General features: G+C 44.0%; 1 long non-coding RNA gene across 1 annotated transcript; it reads right to left on the bottom strand.

The window, feature by feature from the left end:
• Positions 1-1,928: 1,928 nt before the first annotated feature.
• LOC123583434 lies at positions 1,929-25,741 on the bottom strand. Its single transcript, XR_006704873.1, has 3 exons — positions 25,535-25,741; positions 11,564-11,569; positions 1,929-1,940 (listed from the first exon to the last, which is right to left on the bottom strand). It is a non-coding gene; the product is annotated as an uncharacterized LOC123583434 (long non-coding RNA).
• Between the last annotated feature and the right edge of the window lie 595 nt (positions 25,742-26,336).

Raw genomic sequence — 26,336 nt, 5'->3', positions numbered from 1 at the left:
GAAGTTTCCAAAGAGATTTTCATATGCTAAAGACTCACAGATTACTGGAGGCCTAGCTGTTGTCAAGCTAAGGTTGTTTTTCCCTCTGGCAGAGCCTTCATATTAAGACAGTAGGGAGTTCGTGGACTTTCGGCTATTGATAAGATTGCCCCCCCTTATTTTTGTCATTGTCCTAAAATATTTGTAAACTGATGGAGACTCTTAATAGTTTAACCATCTGTTTTCTGTCCTTTGCTTTGTTCTTGGGTAGCCAGGAGTGCCTGAGGAGTTGTCACACATATCCCACCTGGAGGTACTGGGGAGGGGGGGATGCTAGCTTGTACTCTGCCCTCAGCCTGCCTTATGCTCCCTCATCAATATGGACTCAGTTTCCTGGAGCCCCAGTAGTGATGTGGGGAACAAAGGCAAAAGGAAATGGCACATAAAACTAAATTTCCTTTTAACCTGCAGCCCATTGACAATTACTTTGAGGCCAATATGGGGTACAGCATTTCTCCAGGCACCCCCTACAGTCATAATGTTAATGCCTTGATAGAGGGAAAACAACCTTAGCTTGACAATAGCTAGGCCTGTGGTATTTCAGGAGTCTTCTTTAGCATATGAAAGTCCTTCTGGAGACCTCACTTTTGCCTTTACCTCCCCAAACTCCATAGTATGTATATAGCCAGTCACTCTTCACAACCCCAGTGAGGCTCTTTCTGCTCACGGGTCCTGTTCCCGTGCTTTCATAAAATCACCTTTTTGATACCAAAGACAGCTCAAGAATTCTTTCTTGGCTGGCAGCTCCAATCCCCAGTCACTCCAAAACCCCATCAATACCATGTGCAGATCCTGAGGAAATGCCTTCATTATTGAGGAGTATATTCTGATCTTCCTCGAGGGCTGACATTCACTTGGGATGCAATTTTTTTTGACATATTTTTTAATGTTTATTTATTTTTGGGAGAGAGAAAGAGCGCAAGTGGGGGTGGGGGGTGGGGCAGAGAGAGAGAGGAGGAGACACAGAATCCGAAGCAGGCTCCAGGTTCTGAGCTGTCAGCACAGAGCCTGATGTGGGGCTCAAACTCATGAACCATAAGATCATGACCTGAGCCAAAGTCGGATGCTTAACAGACTAAGCCACCCAGGTGCCCCCACCTGGGATGGAATTTAAATCTTCCATTTGCAATAATCATCCTCGATTGGTCATTGACACTAGTCAGGACTGGGCAGCAGGGGAGGGCTGTGGGATAACAACCACCTTTACTGAACACTTACTAAGTGTGGCAAGTGTTTGGTGCTTTTTATACATTTTGTAGACCATTTCTAATCTGGTAAGGTAGGCATTTTTATCTCCATTTGTGAAATCAGAGTGAGTCATGACAAGCCAACCTGCTGTGTATGTTGAATAGCTATGCTTCATTTTTCTGACTTTGTTGGGGAATGACAGATTTCATAGAAATTAATTTCCTCTGAGTTGGAATTTTACTGTCAGCACCAGTGCACTGTTGTTTTAATCATTAAATATCTAGTCTTTAAATTATAAAAATAACACATGTTCATGATTTTAAAAAGAGACAGGTTTTAAAGTGAAAAGTAAACAAGTGACTCTTCCCTATGCTTCTGCCTGCTCCCCATATAGCTCCTGGTCTTGTGTATCCTTCTAGAAGTTTCTATGCAGTTACGTATATTTTTCCCTTAAAAATGTTTCCCATGAATGGAATAACACTGTATATGCTGTCCTTCAAATTGCTTGCTTCTTTCCTTTCTCCCTTTTTCTACCTTTCTTTCATTTCTTAAAATACATTCTTAGAAAATGTTCTGAGTGGTACACAATAGATCTACTTTATTCTCTCTCTCCCTTTTAAAAATAGCTGTACAGTATTCCATTATGTGGATATTCCATAATTTATTTAGCCAGCCTCCTACTGATGAACATTTAAGTCACTTTCAGTCGTGTGCTATTTCAAATAATATACAACCTTGGGTGTCTGTATTTTTTGTGTTTGGTGCAAATGCGTTTGTACCCTGGGTCAAATGTTTTAAATTGATGGCCAAGGTCAAATTACCTTAAAAATGGTTTGACCAGATCTGATGGATTTGTTTTTCTAAAGTGAGTTTGCCTGTTGTCTTACCCTCTTGCACATAGTATATAGAATGGTTTAAACCTTGGTTGATGGCATAAAACTCAGTAATTATGGCAATAGACCCTGGCCTAAGTGGCTGGGAGCCCATAGAGATTGGTGGGTCCTGCTGTGATAGTAAAAGGTAGAATTCAGTAGGCAGAGAGGGAAACACTAGGACTTGAGGTCCCTGGGTGGGGAAAAACACATATTTTGGAACAATGCTGGGAGTGTCTGAACAGCAAACCCCCTCAGGCTTAAGGTTCCTCTTAAGAATGTAACAGGTCCCACTTACTCCCCCTCATGTTCCCATCAGGGCTTTGACAAAAGACCTGATTAATACTAGGTAGGAGTAAAGCCTATGACCCACAAGGAACTGTATGGCCATAGACCACCCTTCATACAATGGAGTTGAGCCAACCCAGCACCTAGAGTTATCCAGTCAGTAAGGGTAGATAGAACCTGAGAAGGAACAAGGGGGCAAGGGGGGGCGGTGGGCAACCAGAACCTTATAAAACAAGAACTCTCACCTGGAGTCCTCAGGCATTCGCTTTCGAATGTCTCCTCTCTGTAAAGAGAGCTTTCCTACTATTCTTCCTTTCTAATCTATTTCTCTAATAAACTTTTGCCTACTGTTTATTTTGTGTCCACCTCTTCTTTTTTGAAGTAGTGAGACAATGAATCCCGGATATTGAGGTAAAAAAAATCCTGTAGCACTCCTGACCTGTGACTTGCAGACCTGAGGCATACTCAGTTCCGTCCATATTTGCCACTGAAGATGCCAGCCAGTGTTGCCAGATCTTAGGATTTTTTAAACAGAAGGTAGAAATCTGGATTTTAATATGAACTGTTTGATTTTTGAATGTTGGCAACTAATTTATTTATTTATTTTTTTAAAAGGTAAAACAAAACAAAAACCCCCAAACTAAAGCAATGAATGTATCTGTCTGTGCCAGAGACTGACTTGGTCTGTGCCTGTTTAAAAGCAATGTCTTGGGGTACCTGGCTGGTTCAGTTGGTAGAGCATATGACTCTTGATTTCAGGGTTGTAAGTTCAAGCCCCATGTTGGGTGTAGAGCTTACATTAAAGAAAAAAACTAAAAAAAAAGTATACATGCAATGGCTTATTAATTTTGTGAGATAATTGATTTATCTAGAATCTCATAACTCTATTGTATAGCTTATTCAATTTCTGGTTTTTCGGTTTTTGTCCCTGATGGCTCTGTATTTAGGCAATTGTTCATGAACGCCTTTTAGTTTCATTCATGCAGTCACTGTACAGATCATTTTCAGGGACTCTGCGGCAGTGGGCAAAAGGTTCTTGTAAGACAGGCATTGGCTTCGTTTTTCCCTCATGCCCAGGATTGCTTTCTGCTGCTGTGTTTGGCAACAGGTGGTGGTGGTGGTCCCCAGTCTTATCAGCAAGTAGCAGTTGGTTCTATCCTGGGCTTCAGGGCTCCCTGCAGCTGGTCACTTCTGGGAACTCCAGGATTATAGCTTTCCTGTGGTTTCCATGTAGGTGCTGAGATGCTGGCTTTGGGACAGGGACAAGATGGGGAATGCTGCACTTCCCCAGATGTCTTATCCTTCATTCGTCATGATTACTTTGTACCAAGAAATTCACTGGGGAATTGTGGGTAGTGCAAATTACAATATAAAAAAAGGGACAGATCCTGCAAAAGGGATGCCTCATATGATTTCCTCTTGGGTCCCTTATGGGCACAATCAAATTCCTAGCCCTGTTTTCGAAATTGTTGTTTCCCCCTCTCCTCCCACAGAGACAGTCCCTGTGGCAGATACAGAGATGCGGAAAACAGCTCAGATCCTCTTTCTAGAAAGCACTCGTGCTGGCTCTTGGGAGCTTGATTAGCTGTCAGCCTTCAGCTGACAGTTAACACCTTCTTAGGCTGGCCCCAGACATTTCTGGGAACCAGAAAAAGATCTTCCCATTTCTGCCTAACACGGGGCTCCTCTAACAGGCCATCTTTGCTTTAGAGCTTCCTGTTGGGCTGGCATTGCTGTCAGATCTGCATGAGGTCTAACAGCTCCTCCTCCTCCCCTTCTCCTTTCACATGTATTACTCCAACTCAACCCTTCTGACTCCTGACTCCAACCAGGCGTTTGCTTTGCTGAGGTCTCACTGGCAGTCTCTTTTGTTACCAAAACCCAAGTTTGGCTGCTTGGCATTTGAAAGCCCATATTCTAGAGACAAGTGTTGGATGGAAAGGAAAGGTTGCTTTATTTAGGAAGCGGGTAACCTGAGAAGATGGCAGACTAATGTCCAAAGACCATCTCCAAAGGGGGGTTTTTTTAAGGGGAAAGCTCCGGGAAGTGGTGAGAGTCCACAAGCAATGGTACAGCAGTTAATTATTCTTGATATGATCTCAAGCAGACTGGCTAGCATCAGGGAAGGCTAATTTCTAGTGTGGTCAAACTTGATCTTCTTAGAACATCTGGTTCCTTATTTCCTTAGAGTGAGTGTTCTGTTGAAATCTCTAAGAAGCTACAATTAGTCAAGCTATAAACTAGAGGGCACAGGTCAATGGGTTAAAGATAGATAGCCTTTAGGGCTGCTGAAAGCATAGTTACATTGTCTTCAGAATCTTTCCAATGCAACAACAGTTGTTCTCCCAGAGAATCTGTCCTTGCCCTAGAATCAGAGCATCAGGGCACTCTGAAGCAAGTTTCCTGAAGCTATTAATTCCTGCCAGTTTGACTTTTCTGATGGGGGGGCATTAGTAGAAACTTGCAGGGTGGGCTTTGACTGTCTCAAGCCAGTACAATAGTGCAAGTCCTGTTCTGAAGCTCCGTGTGTTTTCTTGCCTCTCCTGAGATACTCCATTTTCCTGTGAGGAACTGAACACACACACACACACACACACACACACACACACACACACACACACAGAGCTTCCAAGAACCAACAGCAATTCTTAGGGATAATGCAGTCCGAGCTACACTTAGAAAGAGGACTGTGTCCCTAGAGGTGCCAGCTTACCCTCTGGAGATTACATGGGACATTATTATGCAAAAGCAGTTTCAGTCCTTTTGCCCTGCTTTTTGAACTGTGTGAGAGGCCCATGGTATGACATGAATAAGCCCTGTCACAAGCCTTGCCAAGGGACAGAGCAGTGTACTTCTGAGGGCTTTCTCCTTATTGGGCCAGATCAAATTCTTGAGCACAACTGTACTTCTTTTAATCTCTGCAAAGGAAATGGGGGTAGTTTAAGAATTTATTGTCCTTCCACCTCAAGCAAACCCTCGGGAGTGAAGGGGATGGGTGTTTTTGTCCTTCCGGGTACATGTGCTCTACCCGCTCATTTTGAATGTCAGGACATAGGGACTGTTCATACCTTTTGATATTTTATAAAAAACCCCCAAGAATCATACACTACACACGTTCTGCACCTTTTTTTTTTTTAAACCTTTTGTTTTAGGGGCGCCTGGGTGGCGCAGTCGGTTAAGCGTCCGACTTCAGCTAGGTCACGATCTCGCGGTCCGTGAGTTCGAGCCCCGCGTCAGGCTCTGGGCTGATGGCTCAGAGCCTGGAGCCTGTTTCTGATTCTGTGTCTCCCTCTCTCTCTGCCTCTCCCCCGTTCATGCTCTGTCTCTCTCTGTCCCAAAAATAAATAAACGTTGAAAAAAAAAATTTAAACCTTTTGTTTTAAAGCAATTATAGACTCAAAAGTAGTACACAGTGTCTCCGTGTACACTTCCTTCAACTTCCCCCAATGATGACACCTTACAGAGGTGACATCTGTAATACAATATCAAGACCAGGACATTGACATTGATACAATACTGCTAACTAGGACAAAGATCCTATACAGTGTTCATTTTTTATGTGCACTCATTTTTATGTGCGTCAGTGTGTGTGTCAGTGTGTGCACATGCTCCTTAACTTGTTGGTGTATTTTGGAGATCTTTGACTAGTGAGCAGTATAGATTTATTTCATTCTTGTTCCTTCTTTTATTATCTGGATGAACTGTCATTTGTCGGTCCCCTATTGATGTCTGCTTTACTTGTTTTTGGCCTTTCTCTAATACAGCTGATGATGCAATAGTGTCTTTGTCCACATAACTAGAAGACCTTGTACTAAGCCCAGGTAAATAGTTAAGTCATAAAGCAAAGGGTATGTGCCTTTGACATTTGATAGAAATTGGCGGTTGACCTCCAGAAAAGCTTGCCCTTCTCCGGTCTCAGGGAACCTTCCAAAAGGGCAATTCATTGTGCAGGTGTCCATTTCATCACAACCTCACGGCACATAGTTTCACCAAACATTTTAATTTTTGCCAGTCTGGGTGAAAATAAATTTTTTTTAAATTTACATTTCTTTATTAAGATGATTGAGTATATTTTCATATGTTTACAGGTATTTGTATTTCTTGTTTCATAAACAGCTTATTCATGTCCTTTGTCCACTTTTATTAGGTTGTTTACTTTGTTTTTTTATTTATTCTTATAAATTCTTTATGAAAGGAAGTTAACCATTTGACTGTGATGTGTTGCAAATATTTTTCTCAGTTTGACTTTTGAATTTATGTCTTTTTAAAAAAATGTTTATTTATTTTTGAGAGAGAGACAGAGAGAGAGAGAGACAGAGACACAGAGAGGGTGCAAGCAGGGGAGGGGCAGAGGCAGAGGGAAACACAGAATACAAAGCAGGCTCCCGGCTCTGATCTGTCAGCACAGAGCCCAATGCGGGGCTCAAACCCACGAACCTTGACATCATGCTCTGAGCCAAAGGTGGACGCTTAACCGACTGAGCCATCCAGGTGCCCTAATGAATTTGTCTTTTTAATGTCATTTAGATGTTTTACATTTTTATGGAATCAACTGTATCTTTTCTCTGATGGCTTCTGAGTTTTATGTCGTTCTTAGAAAGGCCTTTCTTACTCTAACAGTATTAAAAATTCACTCATGTTTTCATGTAGTTATTTAATATTTGTGTGTGTGCACGCTCGTGTGTGTATTTGGGCCATATGGGGGCGCCTGGGTGGCTCAGTCGGTTAAGCGTCTGACTTCAGCTCAGGTCATGATCTTGCAGCTTATGGGTTGGAGCCTTGCATTGGGCTCTGTGCTGTGACAGCTCAGAGCCTGGAGCCTGTTTCAAATTCTGCGTCTCCCTTACTCTCTGCCCCTTCCCTGCCCGCACTCTGTCTCAGTCTCTGTCTCTGTCTCTCTCTCTCTCTCAAAAATAAATAAACATCAGTAAAAAAATTTAAATCTTTGGGCCATATGATATTTGCTCTTGTATGAGAAGTGAGATGGACGTCCAGGTTAACTTTGTGGAAAAAAGTTTTCCCCAATGGTTAGCCAGTTATCTCAGCATTGTTGGAGATATTCCCCCATGCCTTGATTTCTTTATTATTCCCATATGTATTTGAGCTTATTTCTGGATTCTGTTTCATTCCATTGATTTGTCTATCTGCTCTCAAGTCGGGATTTTAATAGCTATTGCAGAGAGGAAAAAAGAAAGTGGAAAAAGTACCATCAAATAATTTCAAGTAGAATGGCATGGCAGTTCAGAGGAGGGAGAAGGTATTTTTAGTTCAGGTGGTCTAGAAAAGCTTTATGAAAGAGAGACATTTAAGATGGAGCTTAAATGAGCTTCTTTAGTCAAAGGAAATAAAAAAACAAAGACTTGGAGGGAGGAGGTGGTGAATATTTGTGCCGATGCCTGTTGTATCTCTGCGAAGGAGCCCATACTCCACCACTTGGGAGTTTATGCATGCATGTCTTGAATACAGTCAAGAGCATAAATAAATTTTTGTACTACTTACTTGAATCTTTTTTTTTTTTTCAACATTTTATTTTATTTTTGGGACAGAGAGAGACAGAGCATGAACGGGGGAGGGGCAGAGAGAGAGGGAGACACAGAATCGGAAACAGGCTCAGCCCAGTGCCTGACGCGGGGCTCGAACTCACGGACTGCGAGATCGTGACCTGGCTGAAGTCGGACGCTTAACCTACTGCGCCACCCAGGCGCCCCTTACTTGAATCATTTTGAGGATATGTTTATTAACCATAATAGCTACAAGTTGAGCACCTACTATTTGCTAGGAATATCTGTGTCAATTCTGATTCTCACCACGATAAGCAAGATTGTTATTATTATTCTCTTTTAGCAATGAGGAAAAGCCTCACTCAGGTTAAATAACAGATCATAAATGGCTGTACTGAGATTCAAATCCATAGCCAGCAAATAAAAAACCAGTCACACCTACGAGAAACTAGAATAGAAAATATAGCTCTGCCCACATCACCTGGGATCCCTTTGCTTCTGTGCACAGCAGGTGAATTCCAGTGTGAGCTCATTCCCCAAAGCCAGCATATTATTGGAAGGTACAGGAGAGCCAGAGGGGCCTAAGAATTTGTGTCCCTTCCCTCCCTCCACAGCCCTTAACCAATGACTGATGGGGATGAGATACACATACTTTAGATCTTGTCCTCTCTCTGGGATGCTTTTGAGGTGTGACCCACAGTGCCTCCCAAGCCCTATGTGGGAATGAGTGTAAATTACCCTCTGTGTGACTTGGCTTGATATTGCACCTTATGTAGCCCAACTTCCTCATTTACTCTAACTTTTTCCTGAAAATATTTCTTTTTTTCTTCTTTTTTTTAATGTTCATTTATTTGTTTTTGAAATGGAGAGAGGATGAGAAGGAGAGGGGCAGAGAGAGGGGGGAGACAGAGAGTCCCAAGCAGGCTCCACGCTGTCAGCACAGAGCCTGATAAACATGAGATCATGACCTGGAGATCATGACCTGAGATGAAATCAAGAGTTGGATGCTTAACCGACTGAGCCACCCAGGCACCCCTCCCTGGAAATATTTCTTAATAAATCTTTTTCACATGTATCTTTCTCTAAGGCATTATTGTTCCAAGAAAACTTTTAGTGATATAGAGGTGTGTGTGTGTGTGTGTGTCTGTGTGTGTGTGTGTGTGTGTGTCTTTGTGTGTGTGTGTGTGTGTGTGTGTCTGTCTGTCTGTCTGTCTGTGTGTCTGTGTATTGGGTTGCCATTTAACTTGCATTTCTTACTGGGGAGGGAGGCAAAAAGCTTGAAAGCCACTGTCCTATACCACATTAAACTGTCTCTATTTGTGTAGAATTCACTGAACTGGAAAGTTTCCTGGGTGCTCCAATCACAACTGCAGATAATTTTCCAGGTCTTACTGCCTATTTGAGTACAGTGACTTAAAATACATTGAATAAAAATGTATTAGTCATGGGTCTAGAGAACACCATCAACTTTGACACAATTGACTAGGCTGTTCTTTGAACTTCTTTGGGCCATCAAGCCTGCCGAACAGCTTTCAAAGTCCAGGTTTCCCTTTGCTAAGGTTGACAAATGTGGTATAAAGGTCATGATGTTTGATTGTTAATTTTCTGCTAGCAGGAATAGGAAGACCAAGTTTGCCTTGTAACAGAGCCAGACAGTATACCTGACCATACGGTGGGATAGTCAGCCCAGAGCTCTGGCCCTAAGTCTGGCTTTGGTGGAGAGAGGTGGGGTGTACAAAATTGCTCTGCATTTACCCCTCAAGACAGTGCAGTTAAAGGAAGGGAAGATAACATATCACAATACTCACTAACAGCCAATGAGACCTAGCAAAGAGATCAGGCAAGTTTCTGCTGGTCCTATCAGTAGCGATCCCAGGGCAGACGTGGCTTCCAGAATCCACTGGAGGGAGGCCATGAGTGGAGAGAAGGAAGCACCAATTCCCAAAGTATAGCAGACATGAAATCTGGAAGGCAGTGCAAAGAAAGGGCAAGAGACCCACCTTCCCAGAAAAGCCTCAGGAGCCCTGCCATGATGGTGTCAATTGAAGACCTTTATTTGTTAGTACATGATATAAGATTGGTTCCATATTTAGAAAAGAACTAACGTGTTGAAAATTCAATGGAATGATTAAGAAAAAAGGAAAGAGAGCTCAGCTTATCAAGTTTTGGATGAAGATGGCCATGAGTTAAGAATTTATAGGGTCTCGGGGCGCCTGGGTGGCGCAGTCGGTTAAGCGTCCGACTTCAGCCAGGTCACGATCTCGCGGTCCGTGAGTTCGAGCCCCGCGTCGGGCTCTGGGCTGATGGCTCAGAGCCTGGAGCCTGTTTCCGATTCTGTGTCTCCCTCTCTCTCTGCCCCTCCCCCGTTCATGCTCTGTCTCTCTCTGTCCCAAAAATAAATAAACGTTGAAAAAAAAAAAAAAAAAAAAGAGTATGTGTAGTTTAAAAAAAAAAAAAAAAAAAAAAAAGAATTTATAGGGTCTCTGGTTATTGTCCCAGGGAAGAGCCATGCTTTCTGGTAGATGTGGCCATTCTGGTCACCACAAAGGTGTGCTGCAGTGTGGGAGGTGGGTGCTTATTAGCACCATCAAGGTCTGGTTGAAGGATCCTTCAGTATCAGCCAACTCCCTTCCAGCTGATTACATATTCATTCCATTGCTTTCCGATTCTTACTCCAGGTAGGAGGTGTGGATCATAGATGATACATTTTCTCATTACTGGGAGGTAATGTTCCCCACCGAAACCTAGTCCATTGGCTTTTGAGACTAAATCAATTTCATGTGAGTTTGAGTTGTGAGAGTCAGTATCATATTCCCCCACAAGTTTTAGAAAAGAACTAAGATGTTGACTATCCAAGTTCCTGGCTGATTGGTCTGAGAGCCACACCAGGGGTCAGGACCCTGAGAGGCCCAGCCTGAAATGTGCAGTCAGATCTCATAGGTTCCCAGACCATAGAAGAGCATCAGACCCCTGCCCAGCTGACCTGAAAACCTGGGGGCAGGCAGTACAAGCTGGTTCCTGACAGTTGGTAAGACTCTAGAATTCAGCCATAAGAGGACATTCACATGGCAGGTGGGGTGAGAGAGAGCTTTGGCTCGAGGGAGCTGAGCAGGGGTGGAATTGGAGGTGTGTTGGGCGAGGGTCAGTTTTGTCTTCAGTTTCTGTCTTGACCACTGTTTCTGGAAAATTAAGTGAGAAAGAAGCTTTTGGGCTCTGTCTCCAGGGGAAGCTGTGCTCAATTCCAGTGGTGATGACAGGCTCCCTAGCTCAGGGGTTCTATCTCTGTCTGACATTCAGGGTGGGGTGGAGTGGCTCCTATGACGCATGGTGGGGTGGGATGTGGGGGGCTCCTTGGCTCATAGTGCACAAGTATTAAATATTTTAAGCTTTATAATATTCATACAGTACTTTCACATAAACCTCATACCGTAATTGTTGCAAAGATACACAATTTTTTCCCCAAAGCAGATTCTAATTAATCAACAGTATGCTGATTAAGCATCTGCAGGAGAAGCATTGTGCTAAACGCTGTAGGATATTAAAGATTTACAGCATGAACTTAGTCCTTGCACTCAAGGAATTTACAATCTAACTGAGGAGCTACGACAGGTCAATGAAACATCCAGAAAACAACCGCTGAAAAAAAGAGCTAAACTAAGTGTTATTTATCTGCACCTCTTCCTACCCTTCCATTGAGTCTCCCCACAGGGAAGCTCTCCCCTGCCCCAGGGGGCGGGACTCTGGAGGCTCTAGGCACAAAACACAAGCCTTCCTCCTGTGCCCCACCCGCTCCTCAGTCCACCTGTCTTTGTCCCCTCCCTTCCCATAAGGCTCTGTGGGGGGTGGCTGGGAGTAGGGGTTCGTATGGAGAGATCTCCAGAAAATGGACCCTGCAAAGGTGAATGGGTCGGACAAAAATAGATCTCATGTTTTTTTATCGTTTTCTGTTAAAATTGAATGAGTTTGGTTCGTTGGATGGGTCAGACGTACCTTATTAAATTGATGAGCATCTGCGAAGTCTCACACATGCTGAAAGAAGATAAAAGGCCATCAGGAGATCAGGGTGTGGACGTCTTGGGGGCTTCTTTGGTTGCTTTTCCAGGTTCTGACACTCTGTCTTTATACCCATATTCTTAAAATAAACATTCCTCCCAGACTAGTGCTAATGCTGTGAGTGTCATCATTTGGGTGTGGTCCTTTGAACAAGGCAGGTTCAAGAGAGTGACAGAAGTATTACTGGAACCAGCTTCTGCTATTGTGCTGGCCTTTCTCAACAGGGGCTCCAGAAGAGAATCGAGGCCTGTAGCATAGTATTTGAAGGATTATTTTCTCAGTTCTCTCAAGGATGGTATATAGCTAGTACCAGTCTAGAAGCAAAAGAGATACAAGTTAATTTATTACATACAATTGTTGCCCTAGGGCATTAGGACTTAGGTTTCTCATGGAGACCAGGGTCTCAAGCAACACCTGAGCTCCTTCCTTTTCTTGGCCTGACTCCGTTACCATAAGTGACCCATAATGACTTCTTGAGTCATGAGTTTGGACGATGTAGACCATAAGTAATTGGAGTTCAAAGGTGAGACCAGAGCCCTGTGGGTAGTATTATGTTGAGTTATAATGTTGTTAGCTGTACTAAGGTCTAATATGAACCTAGATTAGGCAGTGAGCTTGGAAAGAGAAGACTCTCAGACATGCTCTCTCCCTCCTGTATCAGGGAGCTCTGCAAGGCAGGGTGGCTTGGAATGGCTGTACATTTGAGTAATGACTCTTCTCTGTAGTACGGAATTGGAAAACCTCCATTTCAAGAAAAAGCACACTTTAGATCTTATAAACAGTGATTTAAATAACAAAGGAGAAGGAAGTATGTCTGCCCCATCTGATATACAAGAGATCTTCTGATTTGGCAAGGGGAGGGAGTCAGGGTATTGAGTGAGTCTGGAATGTGTCAGAATTGATGGGGTAGACAGAGAAGGTAAGGGTGCCTTGAGCTCAACAAGATAAGCATAGGGACCTGTCGGTACAGAAGAGCACAGGAGCCACTGGCTCTCCTGTCCTCACTCTCACCATGCAGGGCTGGGTTGGGAGGATGCCTAGGAAATACTATCATGCTGGAGTTTAAATGTTCGGGAAAACATTTTCTCTGATGCAGGCTTGGCCTGTACATTGTCTGACTCCCGTGTTTTGGAGGTTGCCAGGGGACAATACATTCCTTTGAGAATCTGGTTTCTACTCTTAATGGACCAGGCAGAGCCTAGTTTTCTTGGGCCCCTGCAGGCTGTGAGAATAACTGCATTCTTGCTTGAAACCCCCAGCTTCCCTCTTTGGCTAGAGACCCTTCCTTTCTTCCTGGCTGGATCCGGGGAGGCTGAGAAGTAGCATTCAGACTTGCCATGCTGCAACCGTAGCTTATAGGACTGCATCTCTGTGTAAAGATTCACTTAGAGTTTCTAGTGTGGAGCTACAAAATGTATCCTTATTTTAGATCAGGTCTCTTTGCTGTATGTTCTTATGTACTTCCCTTTTGAAATACTTAAACTAAGATTGTTTATTTAAACTGGTTTTCTGCTGTAGACTATGAGCAGCATGAGATCAGGAACTGAGCCTGTCTTGCTCACTGTTGTATCCCTATTACCAAGTACAACAGATTCCTCCTGGACACTTCAAAGAGGGGACTTAAAATGGAATTGAGGGGTGCCTGGGTGGCTCAGTCCACTTTGGCTCAGCTCATGATTTCACGGTTCATGAGTTCGAGCCCTGTGTTGGGCTCTGTGCTGACCACATGGGGCCTGCTTGGGGTTCTCTGTCCCCCTCTTTCTGCCTCTCCTCTGCTCTCTCTCAAAATAAGTAAATAAACATTAAAAAAACAAAACAAAACAAACCAGGGAGTTGATTACATGTAATGGACAGCCGTGAGAAGCTGAATGGGCTGGAGAAATAATCAGGTATTAGTGCCAGCAGAAAGCTGCTGCTACCATGGAGACTCGAAGGACACAGGAGAGGGATGGTGTCACTAGAATCAGAAACTGAGGCTGTGCCATGGCGAGGACTGCCAAGGACCCTGATGGGAGGAGCTGTGTGGTGAGGAGCTGGGTCCATTGCAGGCAAATGATACTCAAGGTACAGAGGGATGGGAAAAATAACCTGGCTTCTCTTGCTTCCCAATGTCCAACCTGTTACTGTTGCCTTCCATGGGCCATTCTAACTGGAAGGCAATTGGAGAGGGTAAAGAGGGAACAGGATTTGCAGGAGAAGGGCAGGGAAGAGATCTGAGAGCAAATAGTCAATGACTGGCACAATATGAAGTAACAAATACTCGTTGCTTACATGAATGAATAGGCATGGGTGCCTGGGTGGCTCAGTCGGTTGAGCGTCTGACTTTGGTTCAGGTCATGATCTTGTGGTTTGTGAGTTGGAGTCCCGTATCAGGCTCTGTGCTGACAGCTCAGGGCCTGGAGCCTGCTTCAGGTTCTGTGTGTTCCTCTCTCTCTCTGCCCCTCCCCTGCTTGTGCTCTGTCTCTCTGTGTCTCAAAAACAAATGAAAAAATTTTTAATAGAAAAAACGAATGAATAGGCAAAGAGACATGCATTAAGTATTGGCTGATCAATATTTAAGGGAGCCACACCCTCCCATTCACAACCTGTCAAAACTATCCCACCCCTCACTTTTCTGCCACTAGCTGCTACAGATGTCTTCTTGAGCCGCAAGTTTGGACAGTGTAAGCTAAGTGTAACTGAAGTTCAAAGGATAGACAAGAGCCCTAGTTCATTCTGAATTGCCTGAGTTAAAAAAATGTTCTTCTGCAGGGGTTACCCAAAATACTAGTAAAGATGTAGGCTGTTTAACATTACCCAGTTTGAAATCCAGCCTGGTTTTCTTGAGCCTCAAATCTAGCAGCTACAGGGATAGCGTGCCTCAAAATGACACAGGTCACCATTTCTGAGGCAAAGACCTAGCCTGTCCCTCACAGGTAGGTGCGTGGTTAGGGTTTCAGGTCAATGGGGCTGAGAGGCTTTCTTCTCTTTTGGGCTCCTGCACCCTTTTGGAGACATGGAAGGCTGCAATTCTACAGTGTGTCCACTAGAGGGCCACAGGGCCTCCCCTCAGAGTCCAGACTGGGTGGAGTCTTGGTACCTCACCCATATTCCATGGGGGCGCTGCTATGTGGGGTCTAGACTTAGGCACCTCATGTGTTGGAGCTGATCTGGAGTAGCAGAGATGCCATGATTCAGAGATAGGAATTTCCTATTCAGTTTCCTCACTGTCCCTTTTGCTGGTTCATTTTACATTTAATAACAGTTGATTTAAAACATTTACAAATGAAGAAATCAAAGTAGGAAGTGTGTGTGTGTGTGTGTGTGTGTGTGTACACTCCTGCGCATGTTCATAAATACATGTGGCTCTTTTGAATTTTTTTTAATCATTTATTTATTTTCAAGAGACAGAGAGAGACAGAGTGCCAGTGTAGGAGGAGCAGAGAGAGAGAGGGAGACAGAGAATCCGAAGCAGGCTCCAGGCTGTCGGCGCAGAGTCCAACACGGGGCTCGAACCCACCAACCGTGAGATCATGACCTGAGCAGAAGTCAGTTGCCCAATGGACTGAGCCCCCACATGTGGTTATTTTGAAGGTGAGGTAGCAGGGAGTGGGGATAATTGTGGTCACATCAATCAATGCCTAAACCTACAGCTTAAATATTATTTAATGTTGAAGAAATTCAGAGCTGGAAAAAGAGCTTCGAAATAATTTAGCACCTCCCTCATTTATAGCTGGAGAAACCAACAGAGACTTTGCTGCTTGCAAGATGCCTGGAAGGTTCAGAAATTTTAGGAATGTAGTTAATACGTCTAGTTATTAAGGGGTTTGTGGTAAGATTTTCAGTATTCCATGCTTGCTCCCCTTTTCTTAGGTTCCACCTGAACTGTTAAGACAGCAGCAACAAAGCACAAAAAGACATTTTCCAGTTTTCTGTTGAAAATGTTTGGCTTTCTGGTTCTAATCCCATCTTTGGTCTTTGTGTTCTTTCTGGAAAGAAAGATCGAACCAGAGGATAGAAAGACCTGACATTGTAGGAAAATTATCCAGGAAGATGGTGGAGTGAGTAGAAACCCAGCCAAACTCCTCATCACAAATTGTATTAAAATCAATCAGAAATTTTACTAAAGAAATTTCAGCAGTACCACAGAGATCAGTCACTAAGGTAACTTAAGGGAGAATGCATTAAACTGGAAAAATTAATGTGGCCTCCCTGAAAAAGTGTCATCACTCAAAAAAGAAGAAAGGAGGTACAAAAAACTTTATTTTAATTAATCCTGAAAAAGAGCAACCACAGGGAACCACACAAAGAATTCAGAAAACAGTTGGAGCCCCTTTTCAAAGAAACGAATAACAATATCCTCTCAAGTGAGAGAAGGTCAGAATTAAAAAGAATGAAGGTAACGATCATTGCAAAAGACAAACTGAGGTTGTTGTTTAAGTTGTACAAAGAAGAAATTGCACTTAAATCAGTTTAAAAAACACTAAAAAAACTTTCAGCGATATATCCAGAATTTCAAGAAACTAAACTAAGAAATTAAACAGTTCAGGAGGGCCATTCTGGGGAATAGAGCTCAGCATTGCAATTTCTTCATAGTTAGATTTTCCGGATAAGTAGACAAAATAAAAGGGACTAAATCAATAATTAAAGATGCAGTAATATATTCCCCAGAACCAATAAGAGGGTAGATTTGAAATGAGAAGAACCTATGGTCTCATAGAGTCCTTACAACATTTCAAGAGCGACTTGTGATTTACAAGATAGCTCTCACACTCGTGCGTGTTCTCATTTGCCCTTCACAACAACTGTATGAGGTAGACAGATAATATTATTCCCTCATTTTGCTGACAGAAATTAGCCTCTGAGAGACTGAGTGGTTTGTCCAAGGGATATAACTAGTGAGTGAAGAGTCCAAGCTTTGCTCTCCGAAGTGGGAGGATCTTATGTACATTTTGCATACTAAGGAAAAAACATCTACAATAACATGCAAAAAGAAAAGATCACTTAAAAATGTTTTTAAAAATGTTTAGATATTTTTGAGAGAGAGAGAGAGAGAGAGACAGAGCATGAGCAGGGGAGGGGCAGAGAGAGAGAGAGAGGCAAACACAGACTCTGAAGCAGGCCCCAGGCTCCAGCCTCGGAGCTGTCAGCGCAGGGCCCAGTGTGGGTGTTGAGCTCTCGAACTGTGAGATCGTGACCTGAGCTGAAGTCAGATGCTCAATTGACTGAGCCACCCAGGCACCCCTGGAAAAGATCACTTTTAAAAGAATGCAAATTGGAAAGACTATTGCCCTTTCTAGTAACATAAAAATAGCGTGGTGAATATGGAAAGATAATCACCAAGGATGGGGGTGGGTGGAGAGAGAGAGAGAGACAGAGTGAGAGAGAATGTGTCCATTCATTCATAACCTTGCCAAACTGCCCTCCATGTGGGATGCCACAAAGACCTCTTCAAGGTCCTAGAAACCCAACCAGTCATCTTTTTCCAATTAGTTCTGAGGACTGCTTCTAACAGAAGTCTGCATTAAACACAGAAACCTAAATAGGTGGCAGTGACCTGAATTATCTATTCTTATCTTTTACATTATCTATTACAAAAATATGTAAATGAGAACAGTATGAGAAAGCATTTTTTTGTTGATAAAGTACAATTATTGTATTTGATGGAATGAGAGTAAGATGTATCCTCATTCCTGTGTGAGGCATTACAAACTGCTGTCAACTTTCTAAGAATTATTTGGCTAAATATGACAGGAACTATCCCCTACACTTAATACTACCAGTCTGGGAACTTATCCTAAAGCAATAATGCAAAGAAGAAAAAGTTATATAGGTGGCTATACTGATATTATTTATAGTTGTTAAAACTTGAAATAAAAACCCAGTAATTGGGTTTTAGCCCACATGAATATTATGTAAGCTATTAAAAAATAATGAAAATTAAATGTGTGTATGAAATTAGCGATGGGAGTAGAACTAAACTTTTCACATTACCCTGATTAAACAATGAAAACCGTGTGCACATAGATAAAAAGTGGAATGCCATTCAGAGAAACGACATGAATTCATTTAGGGAGTGCGATTGAAGCTGATCTTTCTAATTTCATTCTTTAAATAATTTTTTAATTTATAAATAAGAAATGACCAATGCTGTTGCTGAAACATGGCCAGTCCCATCCAGGTCAGAGATCTGTGGCCTCTTTGGAAGGATGAGAAAGTGCTCGTAGGCATGGTGTCTGAGTAGGAGAGCTGAGGCCCGTGGGCCTGGGGACCGGGGCTGAGAAGAGACCTAATTTACCCTCCGTCGTCATCGTCGTCTTCTTCTTCTTTTTAAAAATATTTTTAAATGTTTGTTTATTTTTCAGAGAGAGAGAGCATGTGCACACGAGCAGGGGAGGAGCAGAGAGAGAGAGGGAGAGAGAGGATCCAAAGCAGGCTCTGCTCTGATAGCAGAGCCCAATGCAGGACTTGAACTCATGAACCTCAAGATCATGACCTGAGCCGAAGTCGGATGCTTAACTGACCAGGCCACCCAGGCACCCCATCCTCTATCTTCTTTGATGCCTTTTGAATTTTGTATCCTATGCATGTGGTACCAATTTTGAAAATGATATCCAGGTGCGACAAATCTCCATTGACTATGTTTCTGATTCCAGAATTGGGCCAAATGGTCGGATGATGGGACAGAATAGTTAAAATCAGGGTGGCCTTGGAAAATCCAGAGCATTCAGTCAGTGTGCCAAATAATTGGAAGGGTGAGCAGTTGAAGCCATCCTGAAGGTAGACAGAGGGCAACAGGTAGGGGGTGGGTCCGCCTGGGAGTCCAGTTGAAGTGGCGGAGATCTGGGAATCTCGGGGTTGAAGGCCAGGGAACAGAGACCTGCAGTGCGGAGGTTGAAGGTGAGCAGAGCCAGTGACAAAGTGCTTGTGTTGCAGGTGGCAGGAGAGGGAGGTGAGGGAGGTGTGGGCCGAGTGGCAAGGGAGGCAAGACTACCCCATGAGGTATGGTGCAGATGGAAACCAAGGGTAGGGCATGGAGTGGGGCCAGAGCCTCTGGGGGTATGAGGTGGGGGACACCACAGAGGCTCGGAACAAGGGGAGCCTTCTGAGGTGGGCTGCTGAGGCCAGGGCAAGGTGGGAGGAAGCAGATGCACCTGACTGGGTCCAAGGATCCGGGGCCAGTGGTGCTAGGGTAGCTGCAGATCTTAACAGTTTCTTCTCTTACATAGTTGGCAAGGGAGAAAGAGTAGGATTAGCATTCAGAAGGCCTAGGTTCAGGTCTTGCTTTGTGGACCAGCTCTGTGACCTTGATCATTGTTCTGTCATCCTCAAATATGGGTCATATTACCTGGAGGCAGAATGAGGGGACAACAGTGAGCCGGGGAATGGGGAGCTACGTGCTCTCTGAGCTGTACCTACAATCAGCACAAAACAGCTCGAAGCAGAGAAGTGCCATGTCACATGAAGGAGGCAGAAAGGCCACTTGAGATGGACTGAAGCCTGAATAAAGACCTTAACTTGTTAGAACAGGATTTGAGGAACCGCAGAGCCCTGAAGAGTGGCAGGTGTCTACACTGGCTCAGCACTGCTCGGGTGAGGGAGAGGTGTAGTGTTTTTTTTTTGCTGACAGGGATGCATTAGGCTTCTCTGACCCCCTCAAAGCCTTGAGTCACGGTAACCCTCTTGTGACCCTCTGTGTGGCACTGTTTGCTTCCCACATAGCCTGCCCCACAGGCATAAGCCTTTCCATTAGAGGAGGAAAATACCCGGTCCCTTTGAAAGTTGTTTCTCATTGTTCACTAAAATAGTTAAAAACAGCAACTTCGGGACCACGTTCAAGTTCTAGCTCTACTCGCTGCTTTCTTCAGCTGCCACCAAGGTGCTTGGTCTTTGTGAGGAAGTTAAACTAAGGCTGCGTTGGGTGAGGGCGTTGCCTCATTCTGTGACTAGCACTGGGCCAGGTACACTGGCCTAGCACACCTGCACCAAGGCCTTCATCTGGGAGCTCCCCTGAATGTACTCGGCCCTCATCCTGCATGACAATGAGGTGACAGTCATGGAGGAGAGGATCAGTGCCCTTATTGAAGCAGCGGGTGTAAAGGTTTCAACCTTTTTGGCCAGGCTTGTCTGCAAAGGCCCTGGCTGATGTCAACATCTGGAGCCCCATCTGCGTAGTTCAGGGCTGGTGGACCTGTGCCCTGCACTGCTGCCGTCTCAGCTGAGGAGGGAGTGGAAGCAAAGAAGAAGAAGCTGAGGAGTCTGAGGAGGACGTGTGCTTTGGTCTGTCTGACTAAACTTCTTCTGTAGCCTGTTCAGTAAGAAGCGGAAGTGTTAAAAAAAAAAAGTTCTGGCTCTGCTTCTTCCTAGCTGGTGACCTTGGACAGGTGACTGGACCTTCCTGTGCCTCAGTTTTCTCATCTATAAAATGGAGATGTTAATAGTACTTGGCTTCTACTTGTGAGGAATAGTGTGGTAAATCATGTAAGAGTACTCAGCGCGTGGCACATAGTAGGTGCTGTGCACATGCTATGGTACATGTGGGAAATGACTGACTTGGCACTCTTGTTTATCCACATTGCACTCTGGGAGCTTAGAGTCTCGGAGATGCTGGCACCCCTGAGAGGCTGTCCCATTCTCTCTGTGCTGGTAGAATCAGGTTTCTGAGCCTATAAGTCTGAGGAAGACATTCAGCCATGGTGACTTCTCCAAAGTAATGCCTTGTGGGGACCTTAGGCAGTGACCCAGAGGGCTGCCTCTGCTTACCTCCTGCGTTCTTTCCTTTCTTCCACATCTTAATGCCACTCGGGACTGTTGAGAGGGCTGGACGGGATGTCTGTAAGCCCTTGCAGACAGCAGGCATAAATGATACATGATAAATGAATGAATGAAATTGCCTGCTCATCCCTTCTTCCGGGGCTGGCAGTCCCCAGGGAGACAGACATGTGCGGAAATTGTACAGCCACATATGAAGAGGAAGGAGGACTCTATTGTATCAGAGGAGGGAGGCAGGGGGGAGATTTTGTTTGTTTTGAAGAAAATTCCAGGAGTTTCCTAGAGGGAGGAGCTTCCAGATGGAGGAGGTGGTTTTCGTGAGTCTTGGAGGGGTGAACAGGCTACAGGGAGCTGAGGTGGCTGCAGCCTGGGTGTGTGTGGCAGAATGCTGGGAGATGAGGCAGAACCATCTGATGGGGGCCAGATCCCATGAGTATGAACAATGACAAATTGTGCTGTGCTAATAGGTTTTGATTTCATCCTACAGGCAATGGGGATCCCCTGAAGAATTTCAGGCAGGTGAGTGACAAAAAGGAATTTGCATTTTATTTATTTAGTTAGTTTTTTAAATGTTTAGTTATTTTTGAGAGAGACAGAGCGTGAGCAGGGGAGGGGCAGAGAGAGAGAAAGGGAAACACAGAATCCAAAGCAGGCTTCATGATCATGTGAGATCATGACCTGAGCGGAAGTTGGACACTTAACTGACTGAGCCACCCAGGCGCCCCAGGAATTTGCATTTTAGATGCGAGATCCTTGAGAGTCTGAGAGGTGTTTTTGTTTTTTTTTTTTTCTTTTTGAGAAAGAGAGAGAAAGTGAGAGACAGAGGTAGAGGGAGGAGTAGAGGGAGAGAATCCCAAGGAGGCTCCATGGCCAGTGCGGAGCCCAATGTGTGCCTCGATCCTGTGACCCTAAGATCATCACCTGAACTGAAATCAAGAGTTGGCCACTCAACCAATTGAACCACCCAGGTGTCTTGAGAGCAGAGGAAGTGTCTTATCTACCCTTGTGTCTTTAGTAAGAGACGTACAATTTTATTCATGGTAAGAAATCCACATTTGGTAAATGAATGAAAGACAGCAGTGGTGGCTATGGAGGATAGATGGGTCTGAGGGAGACCATTAAGGAGGCCAGGTGGGCGCGCTGAGCGTGTGAGCAAGGGGAGCATTGGGGCTTGGGAGGAGGTGACCACATTTGAGACTTGTAAAATTAGACCTTTAGGTGACTGGCTGTGGTGGGGGTACTGATGAATGAAGACAAAGCAAAGATGGCTTTATGATTTCTAGCTAGGGTGATGGCAAAGCTATTAAAAATTGAAAGAAACAAGGGGGAAGAACCAATATGCTAACATCTAGGACACCACCACAGTATGAAGTGCTCAGTGGGCATAAATGAATTTTTCTTCTCTCAGAATTTTGCCTGAAAGCAAGGCTGTCATCGTTAATGCTGCTGATCAACTCTTCTGAGTCTTTGAGGGGACCCAGAGTTTCAGTTTCAAGGTAGGATTAAAGAAATCACGTTGCAATGATCACCTGTATTATTTTAGGTCATGTGTATGATGGGACATCTCTGGAAGGGGCAAGTATAAGCATATGTGTTTAACTATTGAACTATGAACATTACGAATACACAACTGAATGGAAAGTCCGGAGATTTCCCTTATACCCCCTACTTCCCCACCCCGTCCCCCCTGCCACAACCTTTCCCACTGTCAACATCAGCCACCAGAGTAGCACATTTGTTACAACTCGTGAATCTAAAATTACTCTAAAATATAAAATCTGTTAAAAAAACTCGATACAAGTGTATACTAGTATATATTGTGATTATATGCATATACAACTGTGTACAGCTATCTGCAGTGGAGACAAACAAGACCATCTAGGGTGGGATCCTGCCTCTGGAATCTCTAAGTTGTGTGGCAATGAGCCAGCTCGCAGACTCACTGTTCACAGGACTGAGGGCTCTCAAGTTTTCAAAGGAAGCTGAGGCATATTAGAGAATCCCCCTAAACAGTAGGCACTTAAGATGAAAACTGTTTGGTGTGCGTATCTAAAGTATTTATTCTGGGTTGCCTGGGTGACTCAGTGGGTTAAGCGTCTGACTTCAGTTCAGGTTATGATCTTGTGCTTCCTGAGTTAGAGCCCCACATTGGGCTCTGTGCTGATGGCTCAGAGCCTGGAGCTTGCTTCGGATTCTGTGTCTCCCTCTTTTTCTGCCCCTCCCCTCCTTGTGCTCTGTCTCTCTCTCTCTCTCTCTCTCAGAAAAAAAATGTTTATTTCCCCACATGCTGCCACTTTTATACACCTCTCCTAAAATGGCAGAGAACAAGGGGTGGGCACTGTGCTGGACATCTCCACAGCACATTCCATTCGTCTGGCGCCAACACACATTGCTCCAACAGGAGGCTGGCAGGACAGGAGGCTGGCAGAGCAGGCCGCTGGCCCTGCTGACTCCACCCCCTGTTCCACCTGCATCGAATGATGCTGGTTGGTGTCCATCCTGAGCCCTTTACAGAACTGCTATGTTGTCTTATTCCAGCTCCTGAGGAAATAACAAGTGCTTTCTGTAGATGAAAAGACAAATTGGCCTGTGGCCGACAGCTCTGAAGTCCACTGCAGCGAGCAGAGCAAAATTTACTGTTTCATCTCACAATGCATGTGTTTTAGCTCTTTCTACCACCAGACTTAACAAAACTCTAACGTTAAATTTAAAGTAGCACAAGGATTTTATGAAGATCCTGTATAATAAGTTCCACCCCACATTGCCCCATTCCCAGAATCTAAGAGACTGGTATTTACTTTTCTAACTATTTCCAGGGGGGAGGGGAATTTTTTAGATCTTTTTCTCCCCAGGCCTCCCAAATAATGGTGGTGTATTTTCTCTCTAATGGCATGGACAGAGGCCCTCTTCTGCTGACTTTATTGATCAGGTTTGAGTTAATGGTAGTGGTTTGTTTGAAGTAGGTTTCTGTATGTGTGTGTTTGAGGGAAAATACATGCAAAGAGGCAGGTGGAGTAGTCCTTTGGGTTCTTGCTGTGACCAAGAGGTTTTTATCTTTAAAAAAAATTCTTTTTTCTTTGAGAATAAAAAATTATGCTTAACAATCTGAGTTGGCTTCGTAGTGGGTCCAATTATTGGGGGATAAAAAAATCTCATCAATGACATTTTCAGGTTTAGTATGACTACATTTATATACTTAGAAGGACCAGTTGTATATAAAAACACTCATTTTGATGAAAACTGTAAATGCTTATTAAAGCACTTTGACTTCCTTTTTTTCTGGCAACTGCTACCTAAAAATATCTCTGAATACTATGTTAAGGGAAAATGTTTTGAAAAAAGTGGAAAGTTATATGAGAAGGTGCATAATCCCAAATCTCATAGAAATAAAACAGAGGCAAAATATGTAAATAAGATTGTGTGTGTGTGTGTGTGTGTGTGTGTGTGTGTGTAAATTATATATGCCATATGTTTTCTGCCATCCACTCTGCAATAGAGAATATTATTCTTATATACTCAGGAACACAATTAGTAATGATGGATTTTTAAAGAGCCCTAGACATCTTGATAAGGTCAACCAAGAATGGGAACCTGTAGATAAACTTCATCTTTATACAAAATAAAGGAGAGATTTCGAGAAGCTCGGGGAGGGTCTGCTAGCTCTTTCTGTACCCTGTGGTTTTATGTGGTTCTTATAAAACCAGCTCAGGCAGAAGACAGCGGTGACAGGGTTATAGAACCTGGGGCTGAATCAGGACGAGGCTTCAGACCCTGAAGTGCATGATCAGGAGCTCAGCACCCAGTACGACAAGGAGGAAAGTGCTAGCCACACCATGTCTTTTCTTTCTCCAACTTCTGAACATTGAAACACATTTGGTTTTTATGTGTTTTTCTTGGAGGAATGGTTGGGATGCCTGATGTGGTCAGGGACAGAGGAAAGTGGTTAAGAAAGCATTTGCTACAAAGCGATGGGAGAAAAATTGAATTGCTCTGTGCATGGCTGGTTGAGTTCTTCCAGCTGTATCTATGATAAAGAGAATACACAATTGGGGATTTTCCTCCTGGACAATTACTATTACACAGACTACCAGTGGGATCCAAAGCATTGCCACTTGTGGATGGCTTGAAAGAGAAGCATTATTAAGAGTCATTTGTAATGGGATTTTACTTCTGGTTATAAAAAATTTGATAACCAAATTCACAATACAAATGATTAAAAAGGCCTAAAGAGTGTTAATGGCAGAATTTGGTAAATGATGTATTCATGAATACCAGATCTTTCTAGTTCATGTGCCTTGCTTGGGCAATATTGAATATGTAAACTATGATCCATCTGGACTCCAAACAGGCCTTATTAAGACAGCATTTTGGAAAAGGAGGTTTCCCCCTGCTCACTACTGCTTTGAAGTTTTTGTTTGTCTGTTTTTTAGATTTTTAAAAAAAATTTAAGTAATCTTTACACCCATTGTGGGGCTTGAAACCACAACTCTGAGATCAAGAGTCAGACGCTTCACTGACTGAGCCAGTCAGGCACCCCTGACTTGAAGTTTTACTGTAATCAATCCTAAAATATACTCAACAAAATTTCTTTTTTATTTATTTAATTTTTTTTTCAACGTTTATTTATTTTTGGGACAGAGAGAGACAGAGCATGAACGGGGGAGGGGCAGAGAGAGAGGGAGACACAGAATCGGAAACAGGCTCCAGGCTCTGAGCCATCAGCCCAGAGCCTGACGCGGGGCTTGAACTCACGGACCGCGAGATCGTGACCTGGCTGAAGTCGGACGCTTAACCGACTGCGCCACCCAGGCGCCCCTACTCAACAAAATTTCTTAGATGAACCGATCTCAAGCGCAACTCAACGTTTGCTAGTTTGTTAGCAGGGAAGCTACGGAGTGTGCTGATCCAGAAGGGGTGTGAAAGCAGGGGTTTGTGTTGGTGAATGCTGCTTCTGTCATCAGCTGGTTTTGGAAAAGTATAAAAGGCTGTGGTTTCATTTCAGAAGTCACTAAACATCGAGCGCACATTGGTTGTTGAGGAGGAAGTTTGTGGCAGGATATTATGAGGTGACAGATGTGCTGACGTTGAGGTCAGGGAAGGCGATGCTTCCCAGACACACATGACCAGTGGCTGCACTGTGCCGAGGAGTGGGAATATCAAGGCTTCACCCTCAAGTGGTGTTAGGGCCGATGCAGAAAGCGTGAATGGCACTAAGTCTCTGGGGGCTACATGGAGTCTACCTGGCCACCAGGTAACAAGATCTGAATTTTGAGCTGCCCAAAGCCAGTGGTTTTTCTCAAATGTGGACACATCTGCCTATATCTTAGTTTTGGGACAAGATGTTTTACTCCCTTTGACAAGAGGTTCTTTGATTTGAAATTAAGGATAACTAAAACAAAATATGGCCTGGATTCTGTTTCATCCCCTATTAGTCTGACCCCACCTGGTGTACTATCATCCAGTTCTGGCACCCGCCACCCAGAATTAGTGCAGACTCCATGAGTTGAGGGCTCGATCCTCCATAAGGGTGCTCCCACTTCAGACGCCAGGCACACTTTGGGGTTCCCAGGCCACCCGCGCTATTGACCAACCGGTTACAAATTTGGGAGGTTCCCACAGCCCCCTCAGGCTTGATAATTTGCCC

The sequence above is a fragment of the Leopardus geoffroyi genome, chromosome B3, assembly GCF_018350155.1.
Source record: "Leopardus geoffroyi isolate Oge1 chromosome B3, O.geoffroyi_Oge1_pat1.0, whole genome shotgun sequence".
Taxonomy (NCBI): Eukaryota; Metazoa; Chordata; class Mammalia; order Carnivora; family Felidae; genus Leopardus; species Leopardus geoffroyi.
Note: the sequence above shows the minus strand (reverse complement) of the source record. Positions and strands in the feature narration are given on the sequence as shown.